The sequence below is a fragment of the Carlito syrichta genome, unplaced genomic scaffold (genome assembly GCF_000164805.1).
Source record: "Carlito syrichta isolate Samal-C Ts95f unplaced genomic scaffold, Tarsius_syrichta-2.0.1 Scaffold306534, whole genome shotgun sequence".
Classification (NCBI taxonomy): Eukaryota; Metazoa; Chordata; class Mammalia; order Primates; family Tarsiidae; genus Carlito; species Carlito syrichta.
Window position 1 is genome coordinate 93,911 of NW_007250630.1, and position 14,925 is coordinate 108,835.

Here is a 14,925-nt window from a genome sequence, read left to right on the forward strand (position 1 = left end):
CCTCATTTAGAAAATGTTTACTTTGCAGAAAATAAAAAAGAAAAATTAATGTATCCAAAGTAACCTCATTCCAGTTTCTAGCGAGAGCTTTTCAGGCCTTTTAACTTCCAACAGCTCCCTAAGTGGGTCTAGTAGTAAGTAATTGCAGTTTGAGGCTTGGCTGTGTGCATGGAGAGAACTGTCAGGAAATTGAAGGACCCATAGACTTATGGGATCAACCAAGGTACAAGCAGAAATGCTTCTGGTAAAGGGGAAGGCTTACTCTTTGTTCTCTCAGTGAAACCCTTCTTTTATCATTTGTCTACCGGGAGTTCCAGTAACCAAAAAACCATCAAGGTTGGACAGCTGCGTCCTGACCAGTGTCCTCACCTTCCTGAGCTGGTTTTTCCTTCATTGTGGGGAATAAGAAGCATGAAGTCTTCTCAAGTGATTGAGCTCAGAAGGGTGAGGACATTGGTCAAGACGCAGCTCTCCAACCTTGATAGCTTTTTGGTTACTGGAACTCCCGGTAGGCAAATGATAAAAGAAGAAATTTGTTTTTTTTACAGACAGGAAAAAAAAAAAAGAACTACTCACGATGTCAACTTTCCACTCTGGTCACTAAGGGCATCTTGTTCCCCTCCCCAATAGGAGAGTCTCTCTTTTTTCACTTCTTCCTTCTCATATGAGAAAATAACAGCTTTCTCTCTTAAGCAAGACAGTTACTCTTTTTCTTTTATATGTTTTTAAAATAAGTAAAATGTGTTTTTACTTATGAAACAAAAATTAGTTTGCAATCTTTCTGATCTAAAAACACCTTATACAAGCAGGCCAGAAGACAATGTACAATCTGCTTTCTCTAAAAACAGCTTCTAGGGTATTTTATACATTTAAGTCTTTTTCTGCATAGAAATTAATTTTGGGGTTTTAAAGTCTAATAAATAGTCTAATTTTACTCTTCTTATATATATTTTTAAATTGTTCTTATTTGAAAGTAGAAAAAAAACCAAACCAACTATGTCCAACAATAAATAGGATTTATTTTGAGTAGCCCTATGCTGCTAACACTAATTTTCTCTGGAGTAGGGATAAAGAAATGTATGTTTTAAAGAGATTTAAGAATTAAGTATCTGTGAAAACAGTTATTTAAAAATAGAGAAAAACAGGCAAAACAAGCTTTTAAATTATAAAATGTATTCCTATATTTCTAAGGCTAAGTAATCTTGATTTTCTACATTAAGCTTGGTGCTCAGATGAAAAAAAGAATGAGAGCTATTCTAATAACAGGGATCTTGCTATTTGTGGTCTGGAGTTTATCTTGTATCATTTTAATCTTAATATGACTATATTTTCCTATTTTTATGGCATTTGTATTCTGGGGTGATGGAATCCCTGACAAGTGTCCCTATCTTATATGTCTCTCTTATGGTTTTCTTTCTTTCTTTCTTTCTTTTTTTTTTTTTTTTTTAGAGAGCATGGATCTGATGTCATTTTAAATGTACAGCTTTTTATCACTCAAGGGAAAAGCAGAGCCATGTTATATTTAGTACTTTCATTTCTTCTGATTAAATATGAATTACTATGAAATTTTTCTCATCATCTAACACGCCATAATACGCCAACAGCTTTTTAATACACTATATAAGCACAAACTTCTGCTCTAAGAGTTTAATTTGCCCCTCTAATCCAATCACATCAACCTTATTTCTCTTATCAGAGATTCCCATTTTGAATTAAATGAGCTCATTAGTTTTAATCAAAAGCAGAGAGATCAAAACTTAAACGTAAATGCTTTAGATCAGAACTGTCAGTCAGCCGTGCAGTTCTATTTTACTAAAACACAAGATCAGAGACCCTTAGAACCAATTTTTTCTCGTAAGGGATGCCGAGAGCTTGAAGATGCTATATCCCCCCCTTTTTTTTCCTCCCAAGGACAGATTATACATTTAAGGTTAGACTTAATTTATAGCAGTTTTTCATCCTGGTGGAAATGGAAAAGTATGCCAATCTTCTGTTATCCCTTTCACATTTATTGGCACCGGTCCTCAGAGACTTGAACTAACGTGAAACCATCAGAATCCACACCACAAACCCAGCCTTAAAAATTCAGCTCTATTCAGCAAGATCGTGTTTGCAATAGCTGAGGAAAAATGAAACTTCCCAGAGAAGTGAAATCCGTTTTAGGACTAAGGTCCTGGACACCCTAATCCAGTAAGGAAGGAACCGCCTCATTGTAGAAGGGTAGATAATTCAGGCATCGTGAGAAATTATTGTTTTCAGTGCAGATAACTGCACAGTAAAACACGTAGAGGGTACATGAGAGACCACAGTATGGATGCTTCCAGATGAAGGCACAAGCTTCATATGTGCTGTGGAGCCAAGCATGGCGTCGTGCCCTGACTGAGGCAGGCGTATAGCCCTGCACCACGTGTTACCACAGTAATTGCCTAAACATGCAGAGACAGCATTAATTACACCCGGGACAACTGGTGTGAGAGGAATGCTAAGGTCAAGTCGTGCCCCCAATGAAGCTGAGATTTAAAACCAAAACTGGTCCTCCAGCTTCATTCATGAGTTGGGGGAAGGGGACGGGGCAATTGAGAAAAGATGACAATTTCTACTCTAATTCTGTATGACTTCCTAGTTCCGAGGACAGGGGCAGAAGTAACGAGTCACGCTGTCTGTCCTTTTCAAAAGGAACATGTGACAAACTTATTCACAGCACACACACCATGGCCATGTGTTCTCAAGGGCTAGCAAACACACTTGACTTACCCCAGCTATGACAATGGTGTCTGTCATGTGAAAAGACATATTAGCTTCATGTGACAGACAGACGAGAGCAGCAGCTTCAGAAGAGAAGCTTTCGAACTGTCTCAGGTGAGAGGCACGATGTTGATGGAGGTTCTACTGGGGGAGAGCCAAGGCCGGACAGCCTCGATGATGTGTGATGTCACTGGGGCACTGAAGAGAGAAGGTGAGTATGAGTGTGCACACGTGTGTGTGGGAGGAGGTGAAGAGAGGATGGAGGAGTGGGAAAAGTCTCCTTAGGATCAGGGCTCTATAAAGACAGTGGAACCAGTTTATGTCTAAGAAGCATTTTAGAGTGTTTTCTAGATCCGAAATGCTTTTCTGTCAACTTCTTGTGGCAGGTCATGATTGTTGCATGCTCTGATAAGAAATTTGGAATTCAGAGACGTTATAGCTGCTGCCCGAGACACAGGAAAAATCTATGGGTAAAGTTGGATTAAGTGGTCAAAGCCCACTTGTGCCCGGTTTTGACCTATGAATTATAAACTAGGAGCTGAAAAACAAAAACAAAAACAAGACCTAGATAACTAAAAACCAAACAAAGAAATAGACTTGATTTTGCTGAATCTCAAGGACCTCAGCTTTCCTTTTTTTTTTGAGTTGGAGTCTCACTTGGTCGCCCAGGTGGGAGTGCAATGGAATTCTCACGGCCACTGCAGCCTTGACCTGCTGGGCTCAGGTGATCCTTCTGCCTCAGCCTTTTGGGTAGCTGGAACTACAGGTGCGCACCACCATGTCTGGCTAATTATTTGATTTATTAGAGACGAGGTCCACCAATTTGCCTAGGCTGGCCTTGAACCCCTGAACTCAGGCAATACTCTTGCCTCAGCCTTCCAAAGTGCTGGGATTACAGACTTGAGTCACCATGCCCGGCTCAACTTTCTAATAGATCTAACTTATCTCAGTTCTTGAAATGCCATTTTTTGCATATTTTGTAAAATTTACAGAATCACTTGCAAAAGTTATAATAATTTTTATGTGGACAAATGCCACTATGATGTGACATCATATCTGAATTACTCCATATTCGTTCACGACTCCCTAACTGACCGTAGTCTCTGTTCTTATCACTATGTGGGGACAGGAGGCGGTTGGAAAGTGGGAAGAGTTGGTGGCTGAGAATCATTTAGTTCTCACTGGGCCCAAACTAGAGTGAGGTCCATGCTGAACCCTTGCAATATTCTCTCCTGGGTCTCTGGAAGAGTGTGAGTCCAGAGCCTTTAGAGAGGGTCTTTCTTTTTTAGTATACTCCAGATGCTCCTAGTGAAACTCTAGTGTCAGGACCTTCTGTTACCAAATCCTGATGTGTGGGGGAGAAAAAGAGAAAAAATTAAGATTTGAGAAAATGTCACTCCTCAATAGCAAATAATATATTTTTCCTTCTAAAGGAGCAGTGGAGTTGGGGAAAATTATTAAGATATAAAGTTAAACATACTCTTTTCCCCTATCATTGCCTAAAGGAATCTTCCTTTCACATGTTCTGTGCACACAGGAGAAACCAAAGGGTAAATATCCAAAGTGACTTTCAAAAGGCAAGAGGGATGCTGGTTCACTTTGTAAGGATCTTGATAAAGTCAAATTGTTTCACTGGCATATGCTGTCCGCTTTGGTAGAAACAGACACATTTTAGGATTTTAGAATGAGTATTTGTCCGATGAGATTGGATAAGTTTTTTGTCTTACAAATTTTTTTCTTTCACAAATTTTTTTGTTTCACATGAGGGGACTGCACTTCCTCAGCCACTTGGAATTGGGATGCTCATGTGGCTTGCTTGTCAATGAAATGTGAGCAATAATCACATGCCACTTCCAGGTGGAATTTTCATAAAGTGCTGCTTTCTCTTTCCCTCTGCCATGGTGACTGTTAGTATTTTAGGCAGTGGCTGCTTCACCAGTCTGAGTCTTAGAAGACAATACGGAGCAAAACTCCCTGCCAACCCTTACAGAAACAAATCTTTGTTATAATTTGGGGATTTTTTTTTTTTACTGTAACATAACTTAGTCTGTACTGACTAATACAAACACTGAGTCTTTATTATTATATAAAAAGGGTCAGTATGTTGTCCAAGGTCTCCCCTATAGTCAGGGGCAAAGCAGGAATATGACAAATGGCTGTCTGACTCCAAAGGTCATGATGCTGCCAAAATACAGTTCTTATGGTTATTTATATACTTATTTTATCTCCATTTAATCTCTTATGCTAGATATTTGAGGGCAGTGAATAACACTTAGCCTGCTTCCTTTTATATATGTACCCAGATATCTATATCTATATATTTATATAATCTTTACTCTGGGTATATTATTACATATTATATAGCCACATATATACTTATATATATTCAGTAATTAATATTCACTAAACATTGACAAAATTTTTTTTCTTAGAGACAGGGTTTCACTCCGTTGCCCAGACTGGAGTGCAATGGCAGGATCATAGCTCACTGTAGCCTCAAATTCCTGGACTCAAGCAATTTTCCCATCTCAGCCTCCCAAGTGGTGAGGACTACAGGTGTGTGCCCCCATGCCCAGCTTTTTAATTTTTTTTGTGGAAATGAGATCTCACTGTGTTGCCCAAGCTGGTCTTGAACTCCTGTTCTCAAGTGATCCTCCTGGCTTGGCCTCCCAAAGTGCTGGGATTACAGGTGTGAGCCACTGCACCTGTCCTAAACATTGACTTTAATAAGACCTTCCCAACCTAATTTCCCAATAGCAGACCAAGCATGGTAAAAATAAATATTTTCTTACAGAAACTGTCCCAGAGGATTTTATGTTTATCCCAAATGACATCTGTGGTGGTTATAAAATGTCATAAATTCTTCAAAACTCCTCCTTCTAAAAGGCAGAGCTACTTTCTCTTCCCTCAAGCTACACTTGGTGACTGTTTTTAATAAACAGCATATGGTAGAATTGGAGGTGTTTGATTAGCGTAGTGGCTCTCTGCTTGCTCTCTCTTGGGTCATTCACTCTGAGGGAAGTCAGCTGCCATGTTGAATGACACGCAGTCCTGTGGAGAGGCCAATGTAGTGAGGAACTGAGGCCTTTGCTCAGTGGTCAGTGAGAAACGGAGGCTTCCTGCTAACAGCCACGTTAGTGATCTGAGAAGTGGATCCTCCAGTCCTAGGTGAACCTTCTGATGCCTATGCTCTGGCTGCCACCTCGATGGCAACCTTGTGAGAGACCCTGGGTCTTCTGGATTCCTGACCTGCAGAAACTATGTGTGACATTTTTGCTTTGTTTAAGCTGTCAGTATTTGGGATAGTTTGCTATATCAAGAGATAACTAGTAAAATATCCACAAAGAATCAAAGAGAGCTTTGGAAAAAATCATAGCCTTGTTTTGATATGTGACAATCATGTACATGGCTAAAACTTGTGTGATAGTGAGAAGGAATGCGTGGCCCAGTGTGTAGGAAAAACTACTTGTAATACTGACTTTTATAAGCAGCATCTGTATTTCCAAAGGTAAGTGCTCAATTGATTTTTTTAAAATGGGCAATTTGCAAAAGATGCTATCAACAGTGCCATCTACAAGACTGTGAGATCCCGAAAGGCAGGGACATGTCTTATTTGTCTCTTGCTGTATTTATTTCCTTCTCTTCTCCAGTCTCCCTTGGCTCCACCTCCCGGGTGCCTAGGATTGTGCTTTACATAAGCAGGCACTCAGTTATGCATGTTGAAATAAAGTGACATTCAGATGCTTTCTTTGAAGAAGAATTCTTCACTTTATTCCTGCCACTCTCTCACACTAAACAATATCTTGTCCCAAGAAGGCTTTTTGTTTTGAGGGGAGGCGGTCACTAAGTCCTCTCCTTGTATTCATCTCTAAGGAAGTGTTTTCTGCAAAGTGTTTTGAGAGTCCTAGGCCAGTGGGTTTGGTAGTTAAAAGAGGATTGGCCTGATTTCCCCCAGAATTAGAGAAGACTTTGTTCTCAGTCTTTTGAGAGTTGGTCTTCAGCCCACTAGCCTGTCTTCCACCATGTGTCAGGGCAACTCTGGAGGGGGTCACAGCCCTTCGTATATGGGAGTAGGATCCTTGGCCACTGGTGGTGAGGCAGTGCCTTCCCTTTCCTGTGGTCACAAGTCATACCACCCTTTGCAGACAATGTAGCTGCAGACACCACACAGTGGCTTAGCAGTCAGACTCCATGGGCTTCAGTGTCTGCTCTGAAGTATGACAAAAAAGCCTGATTTATTTTAATCTCATTACGGCTGATTCCTGTCCATACTCGGTTGTGAGTCTTCAGCTTTGTTTAGAAACTTCTGAATCATTAACTGAAATTCTAGAGCATAGCTGTGAAAATAATTGTGGTTCAATAATGATGTCATAAATTCTTTAAAAGTAACTTTAAAAATAACCTGCCAAAAAAAGAAAGGAAAATAATAATCTGTCAACCCATGCCACCTGTCAGCAGAAACTCCCTGGCACTATCTGGCCTGGCTTAGATAAGAATCAAAATGCAGAAGATTGCCTTTCAGGTTGCTGGCTCCTGGCAGGGGTTACCACTTGGTGAGGCCGTCCCCTGAGGGAGAGGAGAGTGTCTGCCGGCTGCCTGCTGCTCTGCATTTGGTGTTTGGATGATACCACTCTGGGGAAATACACATAGTGTCAGAGTCAAGCTGCTACCAGTGGGTGTTTCTGTACACAACTACTAAGCAACAGGAAAGTTCAAGGGGAAAAACTGAGTATTGTAAAGATTGCCTTTGAGAGTACATGATATCCAGTGTGACCCATTCGGCAGCAGGCTGTGCACTCCGAAGGATGTGCCATATGAATACTGCAAGCGAGTGTTTTAAATCTTATTGGAAACTCCCTATAAATGTTGCCACTTGAGGGATCTATTCTGGGAGACAAATATAGCATGTCCTCCCAGGATACAGTGTGGATTCCATTACCAATATTGCATATGGGATCGAGTGTGGTAATGCTTTTATCATGGCTATAAAGTAGTTACGAGCCAATTCTTCATATAAAACATACTCAATAACATTGAGGGTTTTTGTCCCCCTTTTCTGTTTCTTCCATTTATTTCCTTCCTTCCTTTTCTTTACTTTTTCTTTTCTTCTTCTTTTTTTAAAATGACAAACATGATGTCAGACAAAGGGCATCAGGACTTAGTCTTTGTAGTACAATACAAAATAACAATACATAAACACCTTTGTGAAGGCAGCTTGAAACCCCATGTTTTCTATTAAAAAGTCATGTTCAATCTTCACTGTTGATAGAACTGAATAGCTAACACAGAGAACATTGTATATCAGAAAGGTCAATAGTTATTATGAGCTACAAATATATTTTTTTCCATCCTTCAGGCTGTTTAGCGCGTATCACAGCATGAGCAGCTGTCTCCTTTAATGCTTTTAAAATTAGAATCCCAAAGAGGACGAAAAAATTATGGTTGCAATGATTGCTCTTTGCTTTTGTAAGTTTACTTTAATATACTATTTTATATACATGAATCTTCTGTGCTGCCCTATCCATGGGGCAGTCATGGGTTGCCAGTATCCAGTTGAACTCCCATGTTTATTTTCTTAGCATTCTGGCAAAATCTCCATCTCAGGCACACATAATGTCTACATACTACATTTTAAAACAGAGTTTAGAGAGGAGTTTGGTTACAGAGGCAACTGCCAACACACACGTATGCATTGTCTTCTTTCCTTAAAGCTCCCTTACTAACTACAACAATATCACATGATGAGAAACAGCTGTATGGCACTGGATGAAAAATCAGGCGGTGATTCAAACCATCAATAAGCAAAGGATCACTCTCCATGTGCAGGCATATGGATAGAGAGTGCACCTTGTCATATCTTAAATGTTGATCTGCCTATTCCTGGAACTTCTTGCCCTTACTCAGTACATGACTCTAAAAGACATTATTGGTATTTTAAAACACTTGTAAGCACATATCAAATGTTATATTATAGTTCGCTTATTATTTGTTCAGTTAATTAAATTACGTACTTATTGAGTATCTTTAATGACCTAGGACTATTCATAATGAGACAGAGTAGGGACGGGACTCTGCCCCACACCCACCTAACTACAAGATCCTGCACTACCAGCTTAGCTTTGTGAAGAAACTAAGATAATCAGTATTTCGCCATGAACCCTATTCCAAGCAGTTGGCCCCTACACCCCCATGCACATAAGGCCCCAAGTTGACGAACTTACGTGAATCTCATCATTAGCATATTACCCCCCCACCAGGGAGGAGCTTATCCGCCGTATTTTGTACATGTATGTAGAAGCATGATCGACAAGCGTGCCTGCATGACCCAGATTCCATTCTTCATGCAGTGACTCAGCTAGCTAACTTAATAAAAGACTTCCAACAGCTCCCTTCTGGGATCCAGTCAGTTAACTCTTCCTCCTGTGCTGTCTCTTGTGCTGGAGCATAGGCCCCAATAAAGCCCTGTCTGGGAAAACTTGCTTGACCTTGTGTCAATTTCCATTGCTTGGAGAGCCTGAGAACCCCTGGTTGGTAACAATAACAGGGCTTACTTTTGGGGGAGGAGGGGCAAATGAAATACAATAATTTCACATAGTGATTAATACTATAAAGAATAATAGCATCGAATAAGGGCTAGAGAATGATGGGAGCCACACTTCGGTTGGGTGGTCACAGGTGCCTCAGTGGTAGATGGCATTGTAGAGGAGACCAAGTCATGTGGATATTTGGGTGAAGGTATCAAGCATATCTCCATGCTCATTGTTTGAAGTTGAATTTTATGACTCCAGGCTGGTAAATGGCTTTACAGAAAACTATTATTTGGATTGCTATGTACTAGGACCCTGAAATTCTAGAAAAGTTATCTTTTGACTTTTTGTCCAAAATTAAAATAAACTATTTTCTTCAGCTTATGACTTGATACATGGGCAACCAAAGGCAGAGTTAATAGGCAAGACTGTACAACATGTCAAGTGCTCCCAGATGTATCCACTGGTGTTGTCAATTCTTTGGGGATCCCTAGAGAGAGCAGCTTTAGTAGAAAAGAGGCATAAGGATAACGTAAAAAAAAAAAAAAAAAAAGATACAATTCTCTTTGTTGAATTTTGGCGGTGAAAAATAAGAGACCATAGTATGTTTACTGATTGAGAGAGAGAGAGAGGCCAGAGCTTAGAGTTGTCTCCATTGGAAATGCTAAATAAAAAATTTAAATACTGAGGGATATTTAATCAGTAAACAGAGAAAGGAAGGTAAGCCTCTGAAGTGGGGGAAAGAAAAAAGTGAGGATGAGAGAAAATGGAGAGAGAGGTGGGTGGAGAGAGGGAGAGAGGAAGGGGGAGAGAGAGAGAGACAGAGAGAGAGAGAGAGAGAGAGAGAAAGGCAGGAATGTGATGGAAATGAAGTTAAATAACTTAATCTCAATAAAGGTTGTTTTCCGAGAAAACGGAGGTGGGAGAAGGAGGGGTTTTTGGGAGTGAAAAAAAAAAGCTGTGCAACATCTCACATGGGGAAACCAACTGGGATCAATAGAAAATAGATACCAAGATTACATAGTAGCTAGAAGTTGCATGGCTTAAACTGAGGACACTGATTTTTCTGGTGTTTGTTAATAATAGTGGCTTTGTGGTTTTTACAAGCAACACTGGGGACAGTGAGTTCTTTCTAGGGATGGGAGCCAGCACAATGGGAATGAAAGACAATAGGGTGAGGGATTCCAAAGGGTTAAGAGACCAGCAAGTGAAGACTTAGGAGGTAATGAGCTGGGAAACAGGAAGGCAGGACCAAGTAGTAGTGACATGGGAGAGGTAGCTGATAGGGGCTTTGTTCAGAGAGTGATTTCCTAGAATATTATATACAGCTTTTTAAAAAGTTTATATAACTCTACACATACTATATTTTTCTCTGTTTATAGAAAATTTGAAAATATGAAGAAAAAAATTTCTGGTAACCTTATCACCCATCTATATTCATTATTTTTATTTTTATTTTTTGAGTTGGAGTCTCACTCTGTCGCCCAGATTGGAGTGCAGTGGCATGCTCCCGGCCACCGCAGCCTCAACCTGCTGGGCTCTAGTGATCCTTCTGCCTCAGCCTTCCAAGTAGCCAGAACTACAGGCGCACACTACCACGCCTGGCTAGTTTTTGATTTATTGTAGAGGTGAGGTCTCGCCAAGTTGCCTGGGCGGGTCTTGAACCCACAGGCTCAGGCAATCCACTCAACTTGGCCTGCCAAAGTGCTGGGATTACAGGCTGAGCCACCGAGCCCGGCCTATAGTCATTATTAACACTGTTTTCTTGCACTTTTATTTACCATTTATTTATATATTTAAAAATTGGAACAATACCTGTGTCTGCCACAATTTTTAATGTTAAAAAAGCCATAGGTCACTATATTTTTATTAGACACTGTTAGAGGGATAAATGGATGTTGGAATTCTAAGGACACAGACTGCAAACTATATTTTTTTTTAATTTTAAGACTACTAGAGTATCTGTTTGTATATTACGTCACTTACAAACTCACTATTTTTAGCAGCCATGTAATATTCCATTGCATGGTGATGAATTTCTTTGAAATTGATCTTCTTTCAACATTTCTATTATTTCTTAAGGTGAATATCTAAAAATAGTATGATTGGGTCAAAGGGTATGGATTTTTTGTTTATTTAACTATTATTATTATGTTTTTCTAAATTTTTGATTCAAAGCGTTTATTACATAGGTATATCGCTGATGGTGTGGTTTGGGCTTCTTTTGGGCCTGTCACCCAAATGGTGAGCATGGTACTCATTAGGTAGCTTTTCAACCCTTGCCATCCTCCCTACCATCCCCTTTAAGAGTCCCGAATGTCTGCTGTTCCCATCCTTATGCCTATGTATACCCAGTGTTTAGCTCCCACTTATAAGTGACAACACGCAATATTTGGTTTTCTGTTTCTGTGTTAATTCACTTAGACGAATGGCCTCCAGCTGTATCCATATTGCTGCAAAGGACATGATTTCATTCTTTTTTATTGCCACATAGTATTCCACGATGTATATAAATACTACATTTTCTTTATTTGGTCTGCTGTTGATGGGCATCTAGGCTGGTTCTACATTTTTGTCATTGTGAATAGTGCTGTGATAAACATATGAGTGCAGATGTCTTTTTGGTAGAACGAGTTATGTTCCTTTGGGTATAGTCATAGTAATGGGATTCTGGATCCAATAGTAAATCTATTTTTAGTTCTTTGAAAACTCTCCAAACTCTCTTCAGCCTCCATAGGGGCTGAACTAGCTTACATTCTCACCAACAGTGTGTGAACGTTCCCTTTTCTCTGCAACCTTGTTAACATTTGTTGTTTTTTGACTTATTAATAGTAGCCATTCTGACTGGCATGGGTAAGTTCTGTGTAAGTTTGCATATCAGCAGTGTTTGATAGTGTAGTGTCCATATTGATTGCTATTGCCTTTATTTGATTTTTAAAAATTACATTACCAGAGGATACAGAGAATATACTTTACTGTGATCTCCCTGATAAGCAATATGTAAAAATATCTCACATGTGTTTAATTTGCATTTTTATTTCTACTGAGGTTGAATTATGTTTTAATACATATTTATTAGGCAAATGAATTTTTTTCAGTGAATCATATATTTATGTTCTCTACCTTATAATTGGATTTTTAGTGTTTTCCTAATCAATTTGAATGTAATACAGATATATTAGGAGTTTAACTTTAACATATTTCTTGCAAATATTCCCTTATTTGATTGCCTTTTTGTTTTGTTTATGAGGCCCATAGATGCACATATATTTTTAAAATTTTATATAAATAAGTCTATACATTTTTTCCTTTGTAACTTTTTCTCAAAACAATTTTAAACAGATATTTGGGATCTTGAATGTAAAGCATAATTAAAGTCCAAGGTCTTATCACGATGATCGTGGCAATGGGTGCTCAGGGTAAGTCAAAGAATTTTTTTTCTTTTTTGAGTTTTAGCACTTAAGGAACTATGTGTCGAGCAGTTTACTCTCAATGAAAACCCTCATTCTGGCATCTGTTTGCCTTGTTGAAGAGATGGGTATGTAGGATGACTGAGGCGCGGGAGTTGATACGATGGAGGGAGGCCAGTGAGTGATGTGGCTGTTGACTGATAATGGCATTGAGAACAAAGGAAGAATGCCTCTCTCCTTTTTTGTTTGTTTGTTTGTCTTGTTTTGTTTTTAGAAAAAGTTTTTAAGCAGAGATGTTAGGGAAAATAGTGCAGCGGGAGCAAAGTGTGATGATACTTCTCTTTCACACTGGGAAAGCCGAGGCACAGGACTGACTCTGAACTGGACAGATGTACTTGAGAGGTTGCTGAGAGTAGTGGCTTCCAGGGGAGAAAAGTTTCAACGAGGATGAAGAGGCAGCAGTGAGGCTTGTGGAAAAGACAGTGGCAACAGGGGCGTTTACTGCTAATTAATGTTGCTGAACACAATACAGGACACCCCATTAAATTTGAATTTCAGATAAAAAAATTGCATATACATTTCAAATTTAGCTGGAAATCCTAAATTTTTCTGGCTAAATTTGGCAGCCCTGCTCCTAGAAGAATGAGGATTTCACGTGGCACAGAGGAAGGATTTTGCGTTAAGTGCGGTCAATGGAAATGAGGAATGGAGGAGTTCAGAAGACTGGCCTAAGATGATCTGTTTGATGGAGAGACTGCTGAATGGCCAGAGCTTTCTCCCTGGAAAGTGTTAGGGAACTAAGCAATTATTGAGAATTCAAGTGAAATTTAGTGTAATGGTATGATATAGCTTTTTCAAATTTTCTGTCTCATGCATGGGGTGTGGTACAATGGCCAGTTTTTACTTTCCTGTGTGAGAGTGTGTGTATTCCGGAAATAGAGGTGATCCTGGGTTGGCAGGTCTCGACAACATCTCCTGAATCAGTATCTTTTGCTAATTCATTTAGTTTTTCATACAGGAGGAATTTGACTGGGTAGCTAGGATTTGTTGGTCTTACCATGGCTCTATTCCAGCACATCTTGAAATGGTTATTTTTCAAATGTTTTCAGTTAGAAGTACCATATTAAATCCATCATCAATAAAGAATTGAGGGTTATTTATTAGAGAATATTCTTAGTAACATTATTTATACTTGGCAATAATTTAGAAAAGCTAGAAATGAGAGATAACCCAATAATTATCTATATCTGTTATTTTGCTAATGAATATCTATTTTTGACATCTTTAATTAAGCTAATTTTCCTTTCTCTCATGATCCCAATAAGTTTCAATGACCACTGCTCCATCTTAATACCTAAACAGTCTTCTAATCTTTTGCAAGAAGTAGCTCTGCTTTAAGACAGGGCTTCATCATTATAATCTTGGTCAGTTAATATATGTGTAGACATCATTTCCATATCTGAACTTGATGTTAGGTCATTTGTATATTTTCTTCAAGGCTATGCATAATCTTCCCAAGTGGTGGGGATAAAAAGGCAGTCTTTTCTTTCTTTCTTTTTTTTTAAACAAAACCATTTACATAGCTTGCAGTTATTCTTGCTGTAGAATTGTCTCCTTTTCTTCAGTTAACAAAGATAAAGGCTATTGCTAATGGTGAGGAGGAAAATAGGGGTAGAAGCAGCCTTTTCTCAAACTGGGGTCAAAACAAATTTGTTGATATTAATTACTGCCCTTTTCCCTGTTTGTGAGGCAAAGTGATCCCTTCAAATATAACTTTCTAAGGACATACTTGATTTTTTTTTAACCATCAACACTTCAATATTATATTGGATGACTTCTGGGTCTAAATTGTATATTCTATAATACCAAATAAGTATTTTAAAACTGGCATGACACATTCCTTGTTGCCTGGGAGCTGAATGCTCCCACTGCATTTATCATAATTGTTTTGTGGTTAATCCTCTCAACTGCAGGGACTCCAGGTATTTATGGTTGCCCTTGCCCTGGGTCTTCAATTATTTGACCTTACGTGAGAGTGAATCCATCAGTAACAGTAGGCTGTCCTTTGCCCATTTCTCCATTTTATTATTGCATTTATCCCTAACAAACTCCATTTGCATGTCATTAGTAAAGTTCTTAGTATTTTTCAATAGCTTGAGAGGCTACATTTTGGAAATGACATAAAAGTTCAGATCATATATGTGATGCTTATCCTCATGTTTTACTCAGAGCTATGACCTGCA

The 14,925-nt window shown here is 39.0% G+C and overlaps 1 protein-coding gene across 1 annotated transcript in view; it reads right to left on the minus strand.

Annotated features, from left to right (window-relative positions):
• The window catches only part of NPAS3 (neuronal PAS domain protein 3), a gene marked incomplete at its 3' end in the record, with an annotated part of 691,615 nt that overhangs the window by 73,643 nt on the left and 603,047 nt on the right, over positions 1 to 14,925 (minus strand). The window lies entirely within an intron of this gene.